The following is a 23,201-nucleotide window of genomic DNA, read 5'->3' as shown; positions in this document are numbered from 1 at the left end:
TCAGCCTTCCAAGATGACCAGCGCTCCACACTGTGATGTGGGTTTTAGAAAGTTATCACGTGGTGGCCATTCATTGGACTGGAGGGAAGTCTGTAAAAGCCTGAGGCAGGACAATTCGCAGAAGTGTGAAAACCCTTGAAAAAAATACTAGTTTTCAGAATCAGGGCCGCTACATAATTTGCAGAGCCCAGTTCAAACTTAAACGCAGGGCCTCTTGTTCAAAAAGCAGTAAAAAAAAAAAAAAAAAAAAAAAAAAGTGCAGTTAAAGGTACTAAAATATAAAGATTTTTCCTTTCAAAATATTTTATTACTTTTTTTTTTTTTTTTTTTTGCGGTACGCGGGCCTCTCACTGTTGTGGCCTCTCCCGTTGCGGAGCACAGGCTCCGGACGCGCAGGCTCAGCGGCCATGGCTCACGGGCCCAGCCGCTCCGCGGCATGTGGGATCTTCCCAGACCAGGGCACGAACCCGTGTCCCCTGCATCGGCAGGCAGACTCTCAACCACTGCGATACCAGGGAAGCCCATTTTATTACTTATAATGATAAGTAAGAGGTAATAGTGATACATGAGTAACACCATAAACCTAAAATTGAAAAATAAATTTTTTATTGTCATAATTTTATATAATACAATAAATAATAATACCTTGTTAATATAATATCTGATCATTAAACTATTCTGGCTTACTTTTTTGTAAATTCATTTATTAAGTCATCAAAACATACTTTTGTCAACTTCATTTCCGTTGACATAATTAAAAGCTATGACAGTCATTCTTGGCAAATGCAAGATCACAAATAATTTTTTATAATTTTTAATTTTGAGGATCTTTCTGCTGATGCAGTTGTTACTGGAGTTGTTAAGAATATTTTATAGGCTGTCACATTAGGAGAAATTTCTGATAAACTACTTCAAAATATATCAACTATTAGTACATCTAGAACTGATGATTCTTGTGGAACGATTTTTCTAAAAAGACTTAACTCTTCATACAAACCAATTTCATATGTCTGAATTTAATTTTATATGTAAAGTTATACAGTGACATTTTAATGTTTCCCCTAACATTTTCTGTAACTTGTGGAAGTTGTATAAGAAACTGAGTGACTTCATGATTTGTATATAATTTTTTTTTTTTAATTTGGTTGCGCCAGGTCTCAGTTGAGGCAAGCGGGCTCCTTAGTTGCAGCTCACGGACTCCTTAGCTGTGGCATTAGAACTCTTAGTTGCAGCGTGCATGGGGGATCTAGTTCCCTGACCAGGGTTTGAACTCGGGCCCCCTGCATTGGGAGCATGGAGTCTTAACCACTGCGCCACCAGGGAAGTCCCTGTATATAATTTTAATAACCTGTTTATACATTTGCTTGCTCTATCTTCGATTACAAGGAAAAATTAATTTTAAATTGCCTTCTTCATTAATAATGAAACTTCAGTGAAAATAGAATTCTTTTCTGAAGAATATGATCTTTAAATTTGATTTGTATTTCTAAGCCTGTGAATACTTGTTTTGCAATGCTGCAGCGGTTTTTAAAACCAGAGGTTCTAGCTCTAATGAATTCTGATGACTCCCTGATATGCTTTATTGCAACATCCATGTGTATCCTTTAGTTTTGTGATAATTTGCTGACATCTTACTGTGTGAGTGCTGGCAGCTCCTGTCCCAGACTTAGGCCGCAGAGCTTATATTTGTGTAGATGCTACAGAACGGGCTCTTCCATATGGGGTTCCTTCTCTCACCACGGCCTTGGTGGACTGCTACCATCTTCTACTGCTGCCGATCTGGGCTCAGATCCTGGCCCCTTGCAGCCCCACGGTGTCCCACATTGCCCAGCCAAATGGGTGCACTGGGGTGGCCAGGCCAACTGCTCAGCACCCATACCGCCCACTGCCTGCTGTTCTTTTTTTTTTTTTTTTTCCTGCTGTTCTTGATGGCCAGAGCCTGCTTGCTGCCACCTGGTGTATCTTCTCCGCTCACACACATGCATCAGCGTCCCATTCGACTTCTCTTACAAAACGAGTTCAAGTAGGGCTTCCCTGGTGGCGCAGTGGTTGGGAGTCCGCCTGCCGATGCAGCTGACACGGGTTCGTTCCCCGGTCCAGGAAGATCCCACAGGCTGCGGAGCAGCTGGGCCCGTGAGCCATGGCTGCTGAGCCTGCGCGTCCGGAGACTGTGCTCCGCAATGGGAGAAGCCACAACAGTGAGAGGCCCGCATACCGCAAAAAAAAAAAGTTCAATTATTAAGAATTTCAAGATGGCGTATGCTGGCATTAAACCAAAAGCTGGGTCCATTCTGGGAGCAGGGCTCTGTGTGACTGCTCAGGTCACATGCCCATGAGTTCAGCCCTGCCCAGAATACTGATTCTGCCCCCCTCTCCATTTCCCCTTTATTCTATTCTGAATCTTTTTTTTCCTTCTCCTTTTACTCTCTTTGTCAAGTACATAGCTACACTTGACTGTGGGCCTGTAATATTGTGCTAAAAGAAGAAATACATATTTGGTCTTCATCCAGTCCCAGTTCCTGGCACAGAGCTCCTAAAATCCTTGGAATTTCTGAATGATATGGGTAAAAGAAATGTCTTTTATTATTCATAATAAGCCCCTTTCAACCACACCTGAGCAGATGTTAATGAGGTGACTTTTGGAAAGCCCCTAAGGATGGGGGATTAGTTCCAGGGGTACCAACCATGTGCTTAGAGGGTTGGAACTTTCAGCCCTACCCCCTGACTTCTGGAGAGATGGGAGGGGCTGCAGATTGAGTTCAATCACCAACAGTCAATGATTTAACCAATCATGCCTACATCATGAAGCCGCCATAAAACTCCTAACCAAAGGGGTTCCAAGAGCTTGTCGGTTGGTGCTGGGAGGATGGCAGGCCTGAAGAGGGTATGGAAGCCCGGTACCCACTTCCACATGCCTTGCCCTATTCATCTCTTCCAGCTGACTGTTCCTGAGATGTATCCTTTTATAATAAATAGGTAAAAATAAGTAAAGTACTTTCTGGAGTTCTGTGAGCCATTCTACCAAATTATTGAACACAAGGAGGGGGTCATGGGAACCTCTGATTTATATCTGGTAGGTCAGAAATAGTTTCTGAAGTGAGGGCAGTCTGTGGAACTGATCCCCTAACTTATGGGATGGGACCCTAACTCCAGGTGGATAGTGTCAGAACTGAATAAGGTTCGGTTAGGACACCCAGCTGGTGTCAGAGAATTGGTCAGTGTGGGAGAAACCCCACACTTTTAGTGTCACGAGTGGGAGTAGGTATAGAAGAAAACAGCGTTCACCTGCTGTATAGCCCAGGGAACTCTACGTCACTATGCTGTACAGTAGAAATGAACACATTGTAAAACAACTATACCCCGATTAAAAAAAAAAAAGGAAGAAAACTGTTTTTTTCTTTTAGGGCCAGCGCTATGCTAGGCACTTTGTACTATCTATTTCACTTCTTCAACGCCTATGGATAGAGGCACTAAGCTGATCCCATTCTACTGAGGAGGAGCTGGGTAGAGCCAGGGTCACACTGGGGCAGAGCCTGAAGCACCATAGTGCACCCAACTTCAAAACCCATGGCTCTGCTGCGCTCTAGAGCCCGCGAGCCACGACTACTGAGCCCACGTGCCTAGAGCCCGTTCTCCACAACAAGAGAAGCCGCTGCAATGAGAAGCCCACGCACCGCAACGCAGAGTAGCTCCCACTCGCTGCAACTAGAGAAAGCCCGCGCGCAGCAACGAAGACCCAGCGCAGCCGAAAATAAATAAATAAATTTATAAAAAACAAAAAATCCATGCTCTGGGACTTCCCTGGTGGTCCAGTGGTTAAGACTCCACACTTCTCCTGCAGGGGGCGCGAGTTTGATCCCTGGTTGGGGAACTAAGATCCCGCATGTTGGGCGGTGCGGCCAAAAAAAAAAAAATGCTCTTAGCCACTTTGCTGCTTTTTGTTGAAATATTTTTATACACTTTCAGTAGTTCACATGTCCTTAAAGGCTGTTTTATGCAACAATTCCCCGACTCTGAATATTTCTGGATCAGCAAAGGCTTCAGCTTTGGTACCCATCCATCCTCTGGGCTTACCCATCTCTGCTGTCTTCCCAAGCCTGTCCCAATACATGTCCTAGAAATGCTACTTCAAAGGTTTGAGAGAGCTCCGACAAAACCAAAAACCTTTTACTCAAGCTTTTTCCAAAGTCTGCAGGCTTTTCAAGTCACATCAATTGGGTGGTGGCATCGGCTGAGCCCTAGCGTCAACATGGCAGACTCCCAGACCCATCCTTGGCCCTTTTCTCAATCCATACTCGCTTCCTGGGTGAGCCCATCTGGTCTGTTGGCTTTAAACATCCACCGTATACTGACCACTCCCAAGGTGACACCCCCAGCTCAGGTCACTTGTAGATCCAAGTGCCTTTACACGGAGATACCTCGTCGACATCTCCCATTTAACATACTCAAAGCCCAAGTCCTGATGACGTTCCGCCCTGAAACCCAGACTCCCCAGCTCAGTGAACTCCGTCTTCCGCATGTTCAGGGTGGAATCCTTGGCGCGGTCCTTGGTTCCCCTTTCTGTCATATTTCACATCTGATCCATTGGCAAATGCTGTAAGCTCTTCCTAATTCTCCATTTCCACTGTGGCCTCTAGTCCAAGCCCTTCTCATCGTTCTCCTGGACCACGGCAGGAGCTGCCCAGATGGCATCCCTGCTTCCACCGTGGTCCCCTCCAGTCTGTTCTCAACGCCAGCAGCCAAGATACAACTATTCAATATTATCATAGTCACTGTAGTCACTGTAGTCACCACTACACGGTGCTATAATGTGCCAGAAACTGTTCTAAGTGCTTTCTTTATATTAACTTTATATAATCCTCACGATATCCATACAGAGTGAGTACTATTATTATCATCATTTTACAGATAATGAAACTGAGGCACAGAGAAATTAAATAACTTGTCCAAGACGGGAGGGATAAATTTGGAACATGGGGTTACTAGATACACACTACTAAATATAAAATAGATAAACAACAAGGACCTACTGTATAGCACAGGGAACTATATTCAACATTTTGTAGTAACCTATAATGGAAAAGAATCTGGAAAAGAATACACACATACATATACGTATATATACGTATATATATACATAAAACTTATCCAAGGTCACCCAGCTAGAAAATGGTGGAATTGGGAATCTAAAGACCAAAGAATTCTTAATCACTAAGCTTTTAAAATACAGGTTAGAGCTTCCCTGGTGGCACAGTGCTTAAGAATCTGCCTGCCAATGCAGGGGACACGGGTTCGATCCTCGGTCCGGGAAGACCCCACATGCCGCGGAGCAACTAAGCCCGTGCACCACAACTACTGAGCCTGCGCTCTAGAGCCCGTGAGCCACAACTACTGAGCCCGTGCACCACAACTACTGAGGCTGCGCTCTAAAGCCCGTGCTCTGCAGCAAGAGAAGCCACCACAATGAGAAGCCCACGCACCGCAACGAAGACCCAATGCAGCCAAAAATAAACAAATTAATTAAAAAATAAAAAAAGATAAAATACAGGTTAGCTCATGGTCCTCTTCTGCTTAAGACTCTCCAGAAAGTTTTCCTGTCCTTCTGAGCATAAAAGCCGGAGTCTTTACAATGACCCACATGGCCCCACAGGACCTGCCTCTGCCGCTTCTCCCATCACATGTTCTCCAGCCACACTGGCCTCCTCACTGTGTCTTGAACACACCCAGCACGTTCCTGCCTCAGGGCATTTGCACTTGCAGTTTCCTCTGCCTGGAATTCTCTTCCCCACTCCAAGTCTCTGCCCACATGACACCTTCTCAATGGCATCTTCCCTAGTCATGCCTTTAAAAACAGCAGTCCCCACCCCCACTTTATTTTCCTCCATAGCACTTTTTACCATTTAACATGTTTGCCTGTTTATTTCTTTACTGTCTGGCTCTCCTCACTGAATGTACATCTCACGAGAGCAGAGATCTTGTCTTTGCTCTATCCCAAATACAAAAGTACCTGGCATTAAAAAAAAAGAAAGAGAGTGGATATATGTATATATATGTATAACTGATTCACTTTGCTGTACACCTGAAACTGACACAACATTGTAAATCAACTATACTCCAATAAAAATTTAAGAAAAAAGGTACCTGGCATAGAGCAGTTAGGTGCTTAATTGGGACTTGTTGAGTTACTGAATTGATCTTCCCACCAAACCTCCACTTTTCTCTGTGTTCACCACCTCAGAAAAAGATGCCATCAGTCTCCAGTTCCCGCCGGGGGTCTTATCCGAGATTTATCCCTCTCTGCAGAAATCCACCCCCGGATCTTATTGACTCAACTTCCTAAAATTTTTTTTTGCGGTACGCGGGCCTCTCACTGTTGTGGCCTCTCCCGTTGCGGAGCACAGGCTCCGGAGGCACAGGCTCAGCGGCCATGGCTCACGGGCCCAGTCGCTCCGTGGCATGTGGGATCTTCCTGGACCGGGGCACGAACCCGTGTCCCCTGCATCGGCAGGCGGACTCTCAACCACTGCACCACCAGGGAAGCCCCCTAAGTATTTTTTAAACCATGCACTTCCCACCATCCCTTCTGCCACTTCCTTGGTTCTGCCCTTTCACAACAGATGCCAGGAATGCATACAGTAATACACTGAGTTTGCATATTTTGAATTTTTCTGTGTCTTCTCCACCCCTGCCTCTCCCCATCCATCCCCAAGTCCTCCCAACCCGGGCCCCAACCTGCTCCTCCTGTCTCAGGAAACCCTCCACCATTGGCCCAGCTGCCCGAGCCAGGCACCCGGGAGGCATCCTCAGCTCCCCTCTCTGCCAATCTAAGGCCATTCTTTCTATTTTACCTATTTGGATATTTAGGAAAACTGCCCATTTCCTTTCCTCCTCATGGCCACCATTCTAGTCCAGGCCACCACCCCTGGACTTTTATTTGGGTTTTCTTAGCAGCCTCTTAGTCCTGGTCTCCCTGCCTGCTGCCTGGCCTGGGGTGAGCTTCCAAAACCACAAGTACGATCACGTGACTCTCCCACTTAAATGAAGCCCTACTCTTTCCCGTGCACCCTCCCTGACTTGCCACCCCCAGCATCCTGCCACATTCAACTTCAGCCATTGCCCAACACCCCGCAACCCACCCCTTGGTCGTGCTGTTCCCTTGGCCTGAAATGCCTTCTCCCTTCTCTGCCTGCCCAATTCCTCTCCCCTCCTAGACCCAGCTCCGAGGTCACCTCCACTGTGAACTCTTCCCTGACCACCCCTTCCCACCTCCCCAGCACTGTGTAATTACCACCTTCCTCACCGGGGGCTCACTCATCCAGTTCTCACGAGCAAGGTCACCCTGGCTGAGATGATTAACAGGACAAAAAGCAGTTTGGGGGTCCCAAATGGCAAAGGCCTTAGTAAACACCTTCTGTGAATCTGGGACTGTTCCCAGAATCCCAAGGTCAAATGGTAGATGCATGTGGCATGAGAAGAGGGAAATGGGACTGGGAAAGAGAAGGAGAAGGGACGAGAACCAACATGTTTGGAGCAGATTCTATGTTCTCGTGCTAAAGGCTCTGAAGATGCTACTTCATTTAATCATCATCACATCGCTGGGAGGTAGTAGGGATTTTAAAAACAAAGGAACTGGTGTATAGGATTTCCAAAACTAATAAAGGTAGCATTTCAAAGCCGTGGGGGAAAGAAGAGACTATTCAATAGAAGACTTTAATGTGAAATTGGCTATATACTTGGAAACAATCAAGTTGGACCCCTTACACTGCATTAAAACTCCAAATGGAGTAAACACAACCATTTAAGTGATTATTTATGTGAATTTGGGGTAGGGGAGGTCTTTCTCAGCATAACGCAGAAGGCGGCCACCAGAAAGGAAAGTACTGAGACTTGACTACGTAAAAGTGTAAACGCTTTAGGTCAACAAATTAAGTTAAAAAGACAATGGAAAACTGGGAAAAATACTTCCTACATGTTACCAGAGAGAAATATAGGTTCCTAATCTAAACAGACAATTCACATAGGAAGAAATTTAAATGGGACAGAGTTCAATTTTTCTAGTAATCAGAGAAATATAAATTAAATCAAATTGAAGTACCATTTAAAATTTACCAAATTAGGGACTTCCCTGGTGGCGCAGTAGTTAAGAATCCACCTGCCAATGTAGGGGACACGGGTTCGAGCCCCAGTCTGGGAAGATCCCACATGCCGCGGAGCAACTAAGCCCGTGTGCCACAACTACTGAGCCTGTGCTCTAGAACCCGCGAGCCACAACTACTCAAGCCCGTGCACCTAAAGCCTGTGCTCCGCAACAAGAGAAGCCACTGCAATGAGAAGCCCACACACTGCAACGAAGAGTAGCCCCTGCTCGCTGCAACTAGAGAAAGCCCGTGTGCAGCAATGAAGACCCAATGCAGCCAAAATAAATAAATAAATTTAAAAAATAAATTTTACTAAATTATCAAACATTCATTTTAATGAAACGAGAGCGTCATGGGGCGCCATGGGAGAATGCATCATAAAGCTGCCGATGATAGAAACTGCGACAATCATAAAGGTTATAAACGTCTTTTGCATTCTAGGGCAGCAGAGGGGATCTGTTTACAGAGACGATCCTCCCTTTGTCCTGGGTTGTTTTGGAAAGACCACTTTCTTGAGCCCTCTTGGTCAGGCAGCTGTGAAGTAAGAGCTTCCTGCTGTTCTTGGGGACGCCCAAAGACAGCTGCTTTAGACTAAGATGTTAAGTATTCTATTCAGTTATATAAACTGGGTCAGCTAGTTAAAGAACTTTTTTTCCCCCCTTAATCTCGATTTTGGACTGCTCTGTGCAGGAGGGTGTAGGAGAAGGAGGTGAAGCAAGCTTTAGACGGGAGGCCAGGATTTCTTCTCCCCTGGGGTGGGGGGATGGGGAGGTCTACATGCTGGGCAACAGGGACCCAGTCAAGGGCACTGAGCCCCTGCACAGAGGCCAGTGGGGGCTAAGAAGAAAGCAGGCATGTGGCCCCCGTGAAGAATCCCAGACTTCCAGTTTATTTTTAATTTTTAAATATTTATTTATTTATTTGGCTGTGCTGGGTCTTTAGTTGCGGCCTGTGGACTCTTAGTTACGGCATGTGGGATCTAGTTCCCTGACCAGGGATCGAACCCAGGCCCCCCTGCATTGGCAGCACGGAGTCTTAACCACTGTAACACCAGGGAAGTCCTTGATCTCCGATTTAAATCTGCCTTTTGTTCTCCCCAAACCTGCAGCCAGGTTTTGTCAGGTTGATGGTAGCTGTGTTTTAGGGAATTCAGGGAGGGTGCTGAGCCCAGAGAAGCCATCCTGGGAGCTGAAGCCTGGAGATGTCACCAGATGGCAGGAGGTTACCCATTTCTGGGGAGAAGGGCAGTGGTCCAGAGGAAGGGAGGTGGCCGAGGTGACGAGTGGCAACCAGGTCAGAGCAGGAAACAGAAAGCATGGCTTGGAAGTCACTGGCAAAGTGAGCCTTGGAAGGCGTGGTCTCCCGGGCTGACGCTTAGGTGATTTTCACTTCAGTATTAAAGAGCAGAGTGGCCCAGGGGATGCAGAATCCCAGGACCCCTGGCTGCAGGTTGGAGGCAGGAGAACAAGCCCTTTTATATGCTGGGTGACTGGAAACTGCACCTGCAAACTGGAAGACAATTTTCCAATTGCAGCAAAACCTTTTAAAAATGTGCATCTTCTGACCCGACAAAACCATTTCCTGGAGTTTATCAGAAGGTCAAAGAAAGGTAACTGTACAGCAGGGATCTGTGAACCTGGATGGGGAACAAAAACATGACACCTTTATTTCCAGGAACGTCTCGATGAAATTTAGCACTTCCTTCACTTACAAATATAGGCAGCAAACCACAGTAGAATTAGCCATACCTGTGGCTTTGCTGTCAACAGAAATCACAGCGTTGCAGAAATCAGAGCGTCGGCCACTCATCACCATTTCAGAGTTCCATCATTATTAGCCCTGCTATGGGATCTTGCTATTAAATGCATTCATAAGAAGCACAGCCATAAGTACAACCCATTTTCTTTTGTTTCATAAGACTATTTTTTAGAGCAGGTTCAGGTTTACGTAAAAGTTGAGTGGTGATCATTTTGAAATGTACAGAAATATCGAATCACTCTGCTGTGCACCAAGAACTAACATAGTATTGTAGGCCATTATATTTCAAAAACAACTGAACAAACTCATAGAAAAAGAGATCAGATTTGTGGCAGGGGTGGGGGGGTGGGGAAAGGGGGAATTGGATGAAGGTGGTCAAAAGTACAAACTTCCAGTTATAAGATAAATAAGTACTAGGGATGTAATGCACAACCTGATAAATATAATGAATGCTGCTGTATGTTACATATGAAAAGTTTTTAAGGAAGTAAATCCTAAGAGTTCTCATCACAAGGAAAACAACTTTTTTCTGTTTTTTTAAATTTTGTATCTATATGAGACGATGGATATTCACTAAACTTACTGGGGTCATCATTTCATGATGTATGTTAGTCAAATCACTATGTTGTACACTTTAAACTTATACAGTGCTGTGCGTCAGTAATATCTCAGTAAAACCGACAGAAAATAAAATTGAGCAGGAGGGAATTCCCTGGTGACCCAGTGGTTAGGACTTGGCGCTTTCACTGCCAAGGGCCCGGGTTCAATCCCAGGTTGGGGAACTAAGATCCCACAAGCCACGCTGTGTGGCCAAAAAAAAAAAAAAAAAAAATTAAAATTGAGCAGGAAGGTGCAGTGGTTGTGGTGCAGTGGTTAAGAATCTGCCTGCCGATGCAGGGGACATGGGTTCGAGCCCTGGTCCGGGAAGATCCCACATGCCACGGAGCAACTAAGCCCATTAGCTGTAACTACCAAGCGTGTGCTCTAGAGCCTGTGAGCCACAACTACTGAGCCCGCGCGCCTCAACAAAGAGTAGCCCCTGCTCGCCACAACTAGAGAAAGCCCGTGTGCAGCAACAAATTCCCAACGCAGCCAAAAATAAATAAATTCATTTTTTAAAAAGTGTTAACAAAAATTGGGCTTCCCTGGTGGCACAGTGGTTGAGAGTCCGCCTGCCGATGCAGGGGACACGGGTTCGTGCCCCGGTCTGGGAAGATCTCACATGCCGCGGAGCGGCTGGGCCCGTGAGCCATGGCCGCTGAGCCTGCACGTCCGGAGCCTGTGCTCCGCAACGGGAGAGGCCACAACAGTGAGAGGCCCGCGTACCGGGAAAAAAAAAGAAAAAAAAAAAAAATTGAGCAGGAAATACAGAAAGTTCCCACATACTTCTCATCTCACTGCCCCCAGAGTTTACCCTATTATTAATGTCCTGCATTACTGATACATTTGTTACCATTGTTAAACCAATAATGATACATTATTATTACTACTTTGAAAAAATTTATTTTGTTGAAGTACAGTTGTGTTAATTTCTACTGTACAGCAAAGTGATTCAGTTATACATATATATATATTCTTTTTTATATTCTTTTCCATTATGGTTTATCACAGGATATCGAATATAGTTCCCTGCTCTGTACAGTAGGACCTTGTTGTTTACCCATTCTATATATAATAGTTTTCATCTGCTAACCCCAAACTCCCAATCCCTCCCTCCCCCATCCCCCTTCTCCCTTGGCAACCACAAGTCTGTTCTCTATGTCTGTGTGTCTGTTTCTGTTTCATAGATAAGTTCATTTGTGTTATATTTTAGATTCCACATATAAGTGATATAAAATGGTATTTATCTTTCTCTTCCTGACTTACTTCACTTAGTATGATAATCTCTAGGCCCATCCATGTTGCTGCAAATGGCATTATGTCAATCTTTTTTATGGCTGAGTAGTATTTCATTGTATATATGAATGATACATTATGCTTAACTAAAGTCCACAGTTTACATCAGGGTTCACTCTTTATGTTGCACATTCTATGGGTTTTGACAAATGCATAATGTCACGTATCCACCATTACAGTACCATATAGAATATTTGCATTGCCCTAGAAATGCCCTGTGCTTCACCTATTCCTCCCTTCCTCTCTCTTCCTGAACCCCTGGAACCACTGATTTTTTACTGTGTCTAGTTCTGCCTTTTCCAGAATGTCATATAGCTGGTATCATACAGTACGTGGCCTTTTCAGACTGGCTTCGTTACTTAACAATATGCAGTTAAGGTTACCCCACGTCTTTTCATGAAGCTTAATAGCTCTTTTTTTTTTTTTTTGGCCGTGCTGTGCGGCTTGCAGGATCTTAATTCCTTGACTGGGGATTGAACCCCCGGCCACAGCAGTGAAAAGTGCAGAGTCCTAACCACTGGAACGCCAGGGAAGTCCCAATAGCTCATTTCTTTTTATCTCTGATAATATTTCCTTGTCTGGATTCCCACAGTTCTTTATCCATTCATCTACTGAAGGATATCTCGGTTTTGGCAATCATGAATAAAGCTTCTATAAATATCCATGTGCAGGTTTTTGTGTGGATGTAATTTTCAACTCATTTAGATAAATACTAAGGTGCGCAATTACTGGATCATATTGTGAAACTATGTTTAACTCTGTAAGAAACCACCAAACTGTCTTCCAAAGTGTCTGTGCCGTTCTGCATTCCCACCAGCAATGAAGGAAAATTCCTCTTGTTCTACATCCTTGCGAGCATTTGGTGGTGTCAGTGTTTTGGATTTTAGACATTCTAATAAGTATGTAGTGGTAACTCATTGTTGTTTAATTTGCAGTTCCCCAAAGACATGTGGAGCATCTTTTCACATGCTTATTTGCCATTTCTGCTCCAGGTTTAATCATAAGCTTAGGTGATGCTTTCTGTAGGAAGACTATCCTCCCCCACTGTTATCAGTTAGCCTTTGCTGTGTAACACACTATTCCAAAACTCAATATTTATTTCTATTTATTTATTTGGTTGTGCCGGGTCTTAGTTGCGGCAGGCGGGCTGCTTAGTTGAGGCTCCAGGGCTCCTTAGTTGCAGCACGTGGGCTCCTTAGTTGTGGCATGCAAACTTTTAGTTGCAGCATGCATGCGGGACCTAGTTCCCTGACCAGGGATCGAACCCGGGCCCCCTGCCTTGGGAGTGCAGAGTCTTAGCCACTGCTCCACCAGGGAAGTCCCAAAACTCAGTGGTTTAAAATAAACTCACACATCTGTGGGTGTTACGGGGTTCAGCTGATCGTGGCTGGGCGGGGCTGGGTGGGGCTGGGTGCTTCAGGCCACAGCCAGCCTGAAGACCCGTGGGCTGCTCTGTTCCATGGGTCTCACACCTTCTTTGGACCGCTGTAGCCCAATTTTACAACATATTTTGATAAATGTGTTTCAGGATAATTGGTTTCCTTTGCAAACTTTGGTATATTATTTTATGCATTTTAAAATATTATTTTTGGGGGGTGGCAGGCTTCTTCTGGTGGCCAGGGGCTCTCTTGCACAGAGAAGGTTAAGAAATCTTGGTCTACAGGGATACACCATGCAACCTGGAGTTGAATCCTGAGGAGCAGGAAACAACCAAGACATCATGCAAGGGAAACTGGTTAATTAATCTTGGTTGTATCTTTACAATGGAATACCATGAGGGAAATAAGAACTTTATTGTAGAAGAATAATGAAATAAAACATTAAAATTATATTCAGTGGAAAAAACAGGTTATAAAATAATATGTACAGTGCTATCCAACTGCTTCCCTGCACCCCTGGTACCTACTGACCTGCTTTTGGTGACTACAGTTTTGCCTAAGAATTACTCATTAAAGAAAATAAACAATTGATGAGATGTTTAGAGAAGTTAGCTGAATTCCCTAAGGTTGGGCACCTCCTCCGGGAAGCCTTTCGGATTCTCCATCCTCTTTATTCCTCCCCGCCCCCACCCCATCCAGCGTGTCTGTCCTTCTACGCCAAACCCAGGGTGTGTTTTTACTAATCACTGATTCAGGTTCATCTCTCTCTCTCCATTTGCTTCTCAAGGGAAGGGGCTCCATGTTACTTACCTTTCAACCTCCAGCACCTTCTATAGCAGCAACAAGGCCATTTATGGAGTACTCATTGGGTGCCGGGTGCATGCAAAACTCCTCACCGATGTCTATTCTATCTTCCCAGCAATCCTGAAAAGAGGATGGTAAAATTCCTTCCATTTAACTGATGAGACAAAGAAAGCTCAGAGAGGTTAAGCAACTCATCTGAGGTCACACAGTAAAGGGCTGAGCTGGGACTTGAACCAGGTCTGTCTGAGTCCAGAGTCGTGCATATACCGCCCTCTCTAAAGGTCTGATGCACGGTAGGTGCTAGGTAGGTATTTGTTGAATGAGTGGCTGGATGGAGGGCCACGCAGCTAGCAGTGTTCTAGCTGAGACTCAAACACCGGTCCTGCTTTTTCCATAGCCCTCTGGATGCTCAGGAAAGACACCTTTTGCCCTTTTCTTTGTCAGTTCTGACCGTCTTCCAGCAAACTCCCCTTCCTTTGGGCTCCTGAAGCCTGGGGTGGGCACTGGGGGTCTGGGGTGCTCAGGGAGGGGTCTGGAGCACCGGAAAGGAGAGGTCTTGTCTCCAGGAGCTGCCAGGTGGGGAAACAGCCTGCCTGGCAGATGGGCAGCCTGGTGGCACTGGGCTGGACTCAAGGAGGACCTGCTTCCCTTGGATGGCTCGGAAGCCAGGAGTCTCCACAGACAGAGCTGAGGGGCAGATGCAGGAGGGAGGTCACGACTGGGCCCCGGGGGTGGCTGGCCAGAGGAGTCCCCCGCACAGATATCCTCCAGAGGGTTGAGCCACAGGAGGCAGGGACAGGAGCCACAGGACATGGTGTTGTCCGCGAGCACCCGGCCATGGTCAGGAGCTGGAACCGAGCTGGGGAAGGATCCCAGCCTCGGTCATGCTGCTGGCTGGGGGCCGGGGCACATTCCTGCCGGAGTCGGCTTCCTCTTGTCACGCTGGGCCATTTCCAGGGGTTGGCAGGGACCAGAGGAAGTCAGATCCACCCGGGGCTCCAAGGGGCCTGCGTTCACATCCTGGCTCTGCCACATTCTAGCTGCCACTTCAACTCCCCGGGCCTCAGTCTCCCTCTCTGTAATAAGAGCACCACCCTGCCTTTCCCAGTTTGGACATCTTTGCATACATTCCCCCACGTGTTGTGAACCCACGACAACATTGTGAAGTAGGTATTACGGCTCCACTTTAGAGAGGAATTCACACCGTCATATCGGATTAGAGGCCCACCTGACTCCAGTATGATCACATATTAACATATTACATCTGGGACTTCCCTGGCGGTCCAGTGGTTAAGACTTCGTGCTTCCACTGCAGGGGGCGTGGGTTCGATCCCTGATTGGGGAACTAAGATCCCACATGCCAGGCAGCACGGCCAAAACAAAACAAAACAAAACAAAACATATTACAGCTGCAACGACCTATTTTCAAATAAGGTCACATTCTGAGGTACTGGGGATTAGGACTTCATGAATCTGGGGGGACACGATTCAACCCATAACAACACTGTCATGAAGTAGGGGGTCACAAAGACAGCCCTTGAAGCAAAGGAGCTCCACTGCTTCCTAGCTGTGTGACCTTGGGCAAGTGACCTAACTTCTCTGGGCTTCATTTCTCATGACTGTAAAATAGGGATTGTGCATATCACTGACAGACGGCTCCAGCGGCTGCCTTTCCAGATCCGCCCTCATGTTCCTGCCAAGGTTGCAGGAATGGACTGCTCCTAACTAGTGACTGAGCAGAGGGGAGCTAACTCGGGCTGGTCCCCACGAGACACAGGACGCCTTTAACCAGGACTCTCCAGGTTAGTCTCCTGACACTTTCCTATGACTGCAATACCTACCATCTGAGACCCTTCTTACTCAACCCCCCGCCCCCCACCCCCACCCCCAGGAGTCAGACCTTCAGACCTGCATCATGGTCTGATGGCATATCCCAGACAGGGGTAATAGTAACACATTCCACGGGAGTGGTTATGACAACCCTGCACACGAAGTAATATGTGTAAAGCACTGAGAAAAGTGCTTGGCACTTGGTACGTGCTCAATAAAAGTTCATTCATTCACAAAGCATTTATTTAGTGTCTGCTATGTGCGAAACACTGGGGTTGCAGAGATGAGTAAAACCTAGTCCCGGCTTTCAAAGAGGTCACAGCATCTTTGAAGAGGTAAACCAAAGTGAAGATAGCAGTAGTGCACAGAGAAATTGAGAGCACGACGTGGGGGTGAGCATTCTGGAAATGATCGTAAAGGAGTAATTCAGGGGAAAGTAAAGCTGCGAACGTGAGGACGCCTGGGGCTTTCTCCACCACCCACAATCCACCCCGCGCCCAGGAATCACAGAGATCAGAACGATCAGCCTCAAATCCAGATCTGATCACATCCTTCCCCAGCTGCCAGGCACCTGGAGGCCCCCAGACACTTACGGATCACGAAGCACCGCTGGTCCTGCCCCTGCTTCTGCTCCAGCTTTGGCTCAGCCTCACCAACACTGAAGCCAGACAGACCATCGCTTCAGGCGTTAGCTGCCACCTTTCTTTCTCTACCAGTTGTATGCTCTTGCAGGTACCTCTGCCTGGAACACCCTTCCCTTCCATATCATTTGACCACCTCCTATGTATCCTTCAGGCCTCAGCTAAGATGTCACTTCCTCTGGGAAGCCTTCCCTGATTTCCTAAGTCAGAGGAGGTGGCCCTCTTCTGGGTCCCCAGCCCCATGCTAGCCCTGTCACACTGCTCTGCCAGGGTCTGGTTCCTTGTCTGTTTCCTTGCAGGACTGTGAGTTCCTTCAGGGCAGGAACTGTGTTTACATTTCTATTTTTAATTTTTTATGAAAAATTTCAAACATACACCAAAAAGGGAGAGAACAGCATCACAAAATCCCATTCACGCATCACCCCAGATTATACTGATTTTGTCCCACTGGTTCTATCTCTCTCCCCTTGTTTTCTTTTTTCCCCTTTGCTAAAATTGTAAAGCAAATCGTTCCCTCCCCCCCGCCATGTATTTCACTGTGCTTCTCTAAGAAATTGAATGAATGGTTTTCAATCACATGAATGACTGCTGCCAAGCTGTTTATAATAGCCCCCAGCTGGAAACACGCTTATCAGCTAACATTTGAAAATGAGGGGGTGCTCAGAGGACTCTGATGCATCCTTTCAGATGGTCAGTATGAAGACCACACAGCCCCATGGCAAAACGCCTGTGACCAAGAAAAGCCCAGAAAGGCAGAGAGCGCAGCCCAAGGTGGTCTCTGCATTCCCTTTTGGCAACCAGGCCAAAATATCTGCCTGGGTTCCCAGCCAGAATGGAGAAGGCAGAAAGGAAGGTGGGGATGAGGGTGGTGGGATGCGGGCGAATCTGCGATTCTCTCTTCCAAGTATTCTTCAGCGTCTTTAACAGCACCTTTCCAAGCTGTTACCTGCAAGCCAGATCTGCTGCAGGGCTGTGTGTGAGGCTGAACAAAGGACTGATGGCACCTGCTGGCTCCATGGGGAGCTTGCTGGAGCCAGGGAAAGCCTTGCTGAAGACCTCATGACAAAGGGCGGATCCAACCCCCAGGCACAGCCCTTCTCAGTTCCCAGAAGGTGGCCAACGAGCTGCACGGCTGTTTGTTCTGCATGGCTGTTTGTTCTTCTGCTGCTGGGGGTTTGGAAAGGCCACGGTGTGGTGGCATGGAGTTATCTGATGTCCTGGGCCATGTGTCTGCTTCACCGCGCATCGGGGCCCTTGTCCCTGCCGGGTGGCTTGCCCACCTGGGCACCTGGAGCTTGCTCTGGCCGTTTAAACAGTTATCAAGGTCAGCAGTTGTGACATCTTTGTTCCTTGGCAGAAGCATGACTTGGACTGCTGGCAAACCCTGACCCACAGGGTTGTCCTGGGGAAAACAGGATCCACTTTACAGCTTGGTTCCCAGGCACGGTGACCCCAGAGAAGGGGGCCTGTCCCAGCGGACTTCCTTGGATCCACCCCTACCCCTTGGGAGCTCAGTGTCCTGCAAACAGGAGGCGCTGACTTAATGCTTGTTCTCCCAGGTGCCATGCTGAGCCCGGCGTCTTTTTGCTCCCTGGAAGATCAGACTCGAGGGATTTTGGAAAAAGGACCCATCATAGTGCATTGGTTAGGGGGTCAGGGGTGGAAAGAGGCATTGGGGGGTTATCTAGAAGCCCCAAGTCTAGCCCCAGTTCCCCTGTAAGTCACTTGAGGACCTTGGGACTGCCTGTCCCCCACCTGCCTCATCTACCAACGTATCCATTCATCTCTGACTCTTCAATCAATTTGATGCCACACACGGTCACTGAGAAGCTTCCCCAGGGCCTACGAGGAGACCCAGAGCTGAAATGCCATAGTTCCTGTCCTCGGAAAGGTCACTCCAAACAATAACTGTGTTTTTTTTTTTTGCGGTACACGGGCCTCTCATTGCCGTGGCCTCTCCCGCCGCGGAGCACAGGCTCCGGACGCGCAGTCTCAGCAGTCATGGCTCATGGGCCCAGCCGCTCCGCGGCATGTGGGATCTTCCCGGACCTGGGCATGAACCCGTGTCCCCTGCATCGGCAGGTGGACTCTCAACCACTGCGCCACCAGGGAAGCCCTGTGGTTTTAAATGATCAAAAAATGACTGAGGGAGTGATTCTTGGTGAGGGAATTGATGGGGTTCAGGGCAGGCCGCCTCCAAACATGCCACTCTGGCATATTGATTATTTTGAATTAAAGTTTCTTGGGAAACAGCCAGTGCGAGAACATGCTTACCCTCCTTTGTCCCCCTGAAAAAGCAGGAAATAAAGCTCCCATGTGAAGATACCCTCTACCAGGAGGAGAGGAGGCATGCCTATCGCCAGAGATAGCGAATTCAAGGTCTCAAGGCCAAGAAGGCTGTATAAACAAACTTTGTTACTTCTTCATTAATTTGCTACCCCAAGCAAAAAGGCTTCCGTGTTGTCAAATCTTCACAAGTGATTGTTTCTTTGCCTACAAGGTATAAAAGCTGCCTGCTTTAGTCACTTCTTTGAGCTTCATATGTTTGGGGCTCCTGGACGTTCGAAATTAAATTTGATTGTTTTTCTCCTGTTGATCTGTCTTATGCCAATTTAATTATATTAGACCAGCCAAAGAGAACCTAGAAGGGCAGAGGGACATTTTTCCTCCCCTACAGGATCAAGAAAAATGTCAAGGGCTTTCATTTGCTAAGGGTCTTGAAGATGGAGCAGAAGTTCACCGGGCAGGCAAGTGTGGGAACCCCAGAGACAAAGACGGAGGCAGGAAACACGTGGTTGTCTGAGAAACTTGAAGAAGTTATGCCGAGGCTTAGCTGGGAAGGGCCTTGGCGGGTCTGCTTACTTCACTGGTTGCCAGGAAAGGCCTTGGTGTCTCCTACTAACGTGTTTTTACCCACAACAGCAGGACACTTTTTTTTTTTTTAATTTTGTTTATTTGTTTTTGGCTGTGTTGGGTCTTCGTTGCTGCGCACAGGCTTTCTCTAGTTGTGGCGAACAGGCGCTACTCTTTCTTGCGGTGCACAGGCTTCTCATTGCGGTGGCTTCTCTTGTTGCGGAGCACGGGTTCTAGGCGCACAGGCTTCGGTAGTTGTGGCACGTGGGCTCAGTAGTTGTGGCTTGCGGGCTCTAGAGCGCAGGCTCAGTAGCTGTGGCACACGGGCTTAATTGCTCCACGGCATGTGGGATCTTCTCAGACCAGGGCTCGAACCCGTGTCCCCTGCATTGGCAGGCGGATTCTTTTTTTTTTTTTTTGCGTTACGCGGGCCTGTCACTGCTGTGGTCTCTCCCATTGTGGAGCACAGGCTCCAGACGCGCAGGCTCAGCGGCCATGGCTCACCGGCCCAGCCGCTCCGCGGCATGTGGGATCTTCCCAGACCGGGGCACGAACCCATGTCCCCTGCATCGGCAGGCAGACTCTCAACCACTGCGCCACCAGGGAAGCCCTAGCAGGTGGATTCTTAACCACTGTGCCACCAGGGAAGTCCCAGCAGGACACTTCTGACACCAAGTGTGTGGTTCCCCCAGCCAGCAATTCTCCAGCTCTCTGCAGACACCAATGGGGTGCCCTGTAATTTAATTCATTCTAATGCTGAGTGCCTGGAGTCAGTGCAGACCCCACAGGTTAAGGGCCGAGTACACAAGACCGTCCCCCTCTTCAGTTGCAAGTAGAGATTCCTCAGGTTACCCACATTTCTGTACAATTTGGCTACAAATCAGGGATTCCCTCCACCCCCTCCTCACCTTTCATAATTTGCTATAACAGCTCACATAATTCAGGGAAACACCTTACTTCTGCCGGTTTATTACAAAGGATACAAACAGCTACATGAAGAGGTACATAGGGTAAGATCTGGTAGGGTCCACAGAGAACAGAGCTTCTGTCCCCATGGAGTTTGGGGTGTACCACGCTCCCAGGAAGTGCACGTACTCACAACTCAGAAGCTCTCCAAACCCCTTCATTTAGGGTTTTTATGGAGGTTCCATTACATAGGCATGAATGATGAAATCACTGGCCACTGGTGATTAACTCAATTTCCAGCCCCTCTCCCCTCCCTGGGGCAGGGGAGGGGGGACTGAAAGTTCCAATCCTCTAATCACAAGGTTGGTCCCTCTGCGATTAACCCCCAACCTGAAGTTATTTAGGGGCCTCCAGACACCAGTCATTCATTAACCGTAAACTCCAGTACAGTGGAAAGCTGCTTGTTATGAAAAACAAAAGATTCTCCTATCACCTCTGTCAGGAAATTTCAAAACCCTTTCAGAAGCTCTGCGCTAGGAACTGGGACGAAGACGAAATATACATGTCTTACTATATCACAACATTGCAGAGTCAGACCTGAGTTCAAAATCCTGACATTTCTATGTTGGATGACTTGCTGAATTGGAGTTTCCTGCTTTATAAATTAGGAGATTACAATACGTATCTCACCAGGTTGGAGTGAGAAGTAAATAAGTGTATGATGAAAAAACATCCAACAAGTTCCTGGCATCCAGTAGATGCTCAATGCGTGTTTATTCTCTTTTAAAAAATTAAAGTTTACTCTGAATGTAATAAACATCAGCACCTACCACAGGTCAGGTCTCCCCGTGGCATCTCATTTAATCCTTGCAGTCATTCTGTCAGGTAGATTATCACTCTCATTCTACAGAGGAGGATACTGAGGCTCAGAGAGGGCAGGTGGCTTGTTCAAGGTCACACAGGCGACAGGATATGGAGCCGGAATTAGAATGGAGTGGCCTGGACTCCAAATCTTAATTCTTTCCAGACTCTTCCTCAACAGACAAACCACCAGGCCTCAGCAACCCCGTTCATGGCAGAGACTGCACATAAGCTCCTGGTATCCATTTCCCAATCTTTTTTCAGTAACAGAAACTGTAGTTGGTCACTTTGTAGCTCAGTCCAAAGCCTTCATTTCCTGACCTCCCTTTCAGTGAGATATGGCCATGGGGCTAGGTTACTGCCATTCAGATGTAAGGAGAAGCATCATGAGGAACCTCTGAAGTCTCCTTAAAAGGGAAGGGAGATTGCTTGCAAGTAAATGTTGATTTGAAAAAAAAAAAAAAGGAGGAGGAAGCAAATGCCATCTTCCTACCTTTCTCTTTCCTTCCTGCTGGATGAACTCAGACTAAATGACTGGAGCTCAAGCAGTCATCTTGGGCCATGTGAAGCTGTGCTGGTAGGACAGCAAGATGGTGAATCACCGTCCCAGTCCTAGACTGCCTCCCTCTTCCCTCTTCTGAATATCAGCTCTTCTCTATTAAGCCTTTACTTCAGCATTTAAACAGGCTCAAGTTTCTCCCAACCTAAAAGAAAAAACTCTTCTCAAACCCATGTTCCCTCCCACCAACTGGGAAGAACCACCTATTCTCAAGGTTTTTGTGTCTCCATTTCCCAGCCATTCCTCAACTCACTGCATCTGGGTTTCTGTCCTACCATTCCATCCGAATTGCCTGGGCCAAGGGCCTCCGGACAGCTAAATCTAACAGGCTTTCTTCGGTTACCTTCTAACTGGATCTCTCAGAAGCATGTCATGTTGCTCCCCATGCCCCCCTCATCTTGGGTTCTGTGCCACCTCTGCTCCCCCTGCCTCTCTAGCTGCTCACTCTCTGTTGGCTTTGCTTACTAACCCGCTGCTCTGAGCTCTAGTCTTCTCTGTCTAAGGAATGATCTGACTTCTTTTCTTGCATGTCTCAAAAGCAACTCAAACTCAACATATCCAGGGAATTCCCTGGCGGTCCAGTGGTTAGGACTCCGCGCTTTCACTGCCGAGGGCCGGGGTTCAATCCCTGGTCGGGCAACTAAGATCCCACAAGCCACGCTGCGCAGCCAGAAAAACCCAACATGTCGAAAATCAACATTCTCCCTCTCCTCAGACCTAGCTGTTCTTGCCAGAAATCTGGGAGAATCTTTGACACATCTCTTCCCATCATCACCCACAACCAATCCGTGGTCAAGCCCTGACGATTTCATCTCCTAAATAAAGTTCACCGCCATCAGCTGACACAAACCACTCTAGGGACTGTTGCCTGGATCCAGTACAACATTCTCCTAATTGGTCTTTCTGTCTCCACGCCAATCCTCTTCTAAACACCAATTTTGTACACAGTAGTCAAAGGGATCTTTCTACCAACAGGGTCATGTCAATGGCTTGCTCAGAAGTCAACAACTTTCCTTTATCCTCCAGACAAATAGCCCAACTCCTGCCTGGGGCTAGCGAGGTCAGAGCCTGCCCCCTACCCCCTTCATCTCACTCCCCCTCCATCTCTGTTCCAGCCACAGCGGCCTTCGGTGACACCCATGCTTCCTGAACCCACCCGCTCCCTTTCCTCGTGCCTTGTGCACTAGCTGTCCCCTCCAGCCCTTCCTTGTCGCCAGTTACCTGCCACACTGCCACGCCTGCCACATGCATAAACTCCCTTCCCAGTAAGCAGCAGCATTCGAAATGACTTACGCATGTAAATGTTGTCCTTCCCAATTAACATGTTAGCTTTTGGAGGGCCTGTCTTGCTTGCTGCTTCACCCCAAAGGGCCAGGCACAGTCACCCAATGAATATTTATTGAGTGAATGAATAATTCGCCCTCTCCCGCCCCCATAGTGCTCATAAAGTACCCTAATCCAGGGTCTTAGGAGCCCCACCTGAAAGGGATCCTGAAGAAAGTTCTGTAAATAAAGATGAAGAGGGGCTACTACATAAGGAAGCCGTCCTTCCCTTTCTCTTACGGGAGAAAGGGTG

At 47.3% G+C, this 23,201-nt stretch overlaps 1 long non-coding RNA gene across 1 annotated transcript; it reads right to left on the bottom strand.

Moving 5' to 3' along the window:
- Positions 1-8,622: 8,622 nt before the first annotated feature.
- LOC132529702 (uncharacterized) lies at positions 8,623-23,188 on the bottom strand. The gene is made up of 3 exons (XR_009543545.1): positions 23,105-23,188; positions 13,982-14,095; positions 8,623-9,774 (listed from the first exon to the last, which is right to left on the bottom strand). It is a non-coding gene; the product is annotated as an uncharacterized LOC132529702 (long non-coding RNA).
- Positions 23,189-23,201: the final 13 nt, after the last annotated feature.

The sequence above is a fragment of the Lagenorhynchus albirostris genome, chromosome 11 (genome assembly GCF_949774975.1).
Source record: "Lagenorhynchus albirostris chromosome 11, mLagAlb1.1, whole genome shotgun sequence".
NCBI classification, from domain to species: Eukaryota; Metazoa; Chordata; class Mammalia; order Artiodactyla; family Delphinidae; genus Lagenorhynchus; species Lagenorhynchus albirostris.
Note: the sequence above shows the minus strand (reverse complement) of the source record. Positions and strands in the feature narration are given on the sequence as shown.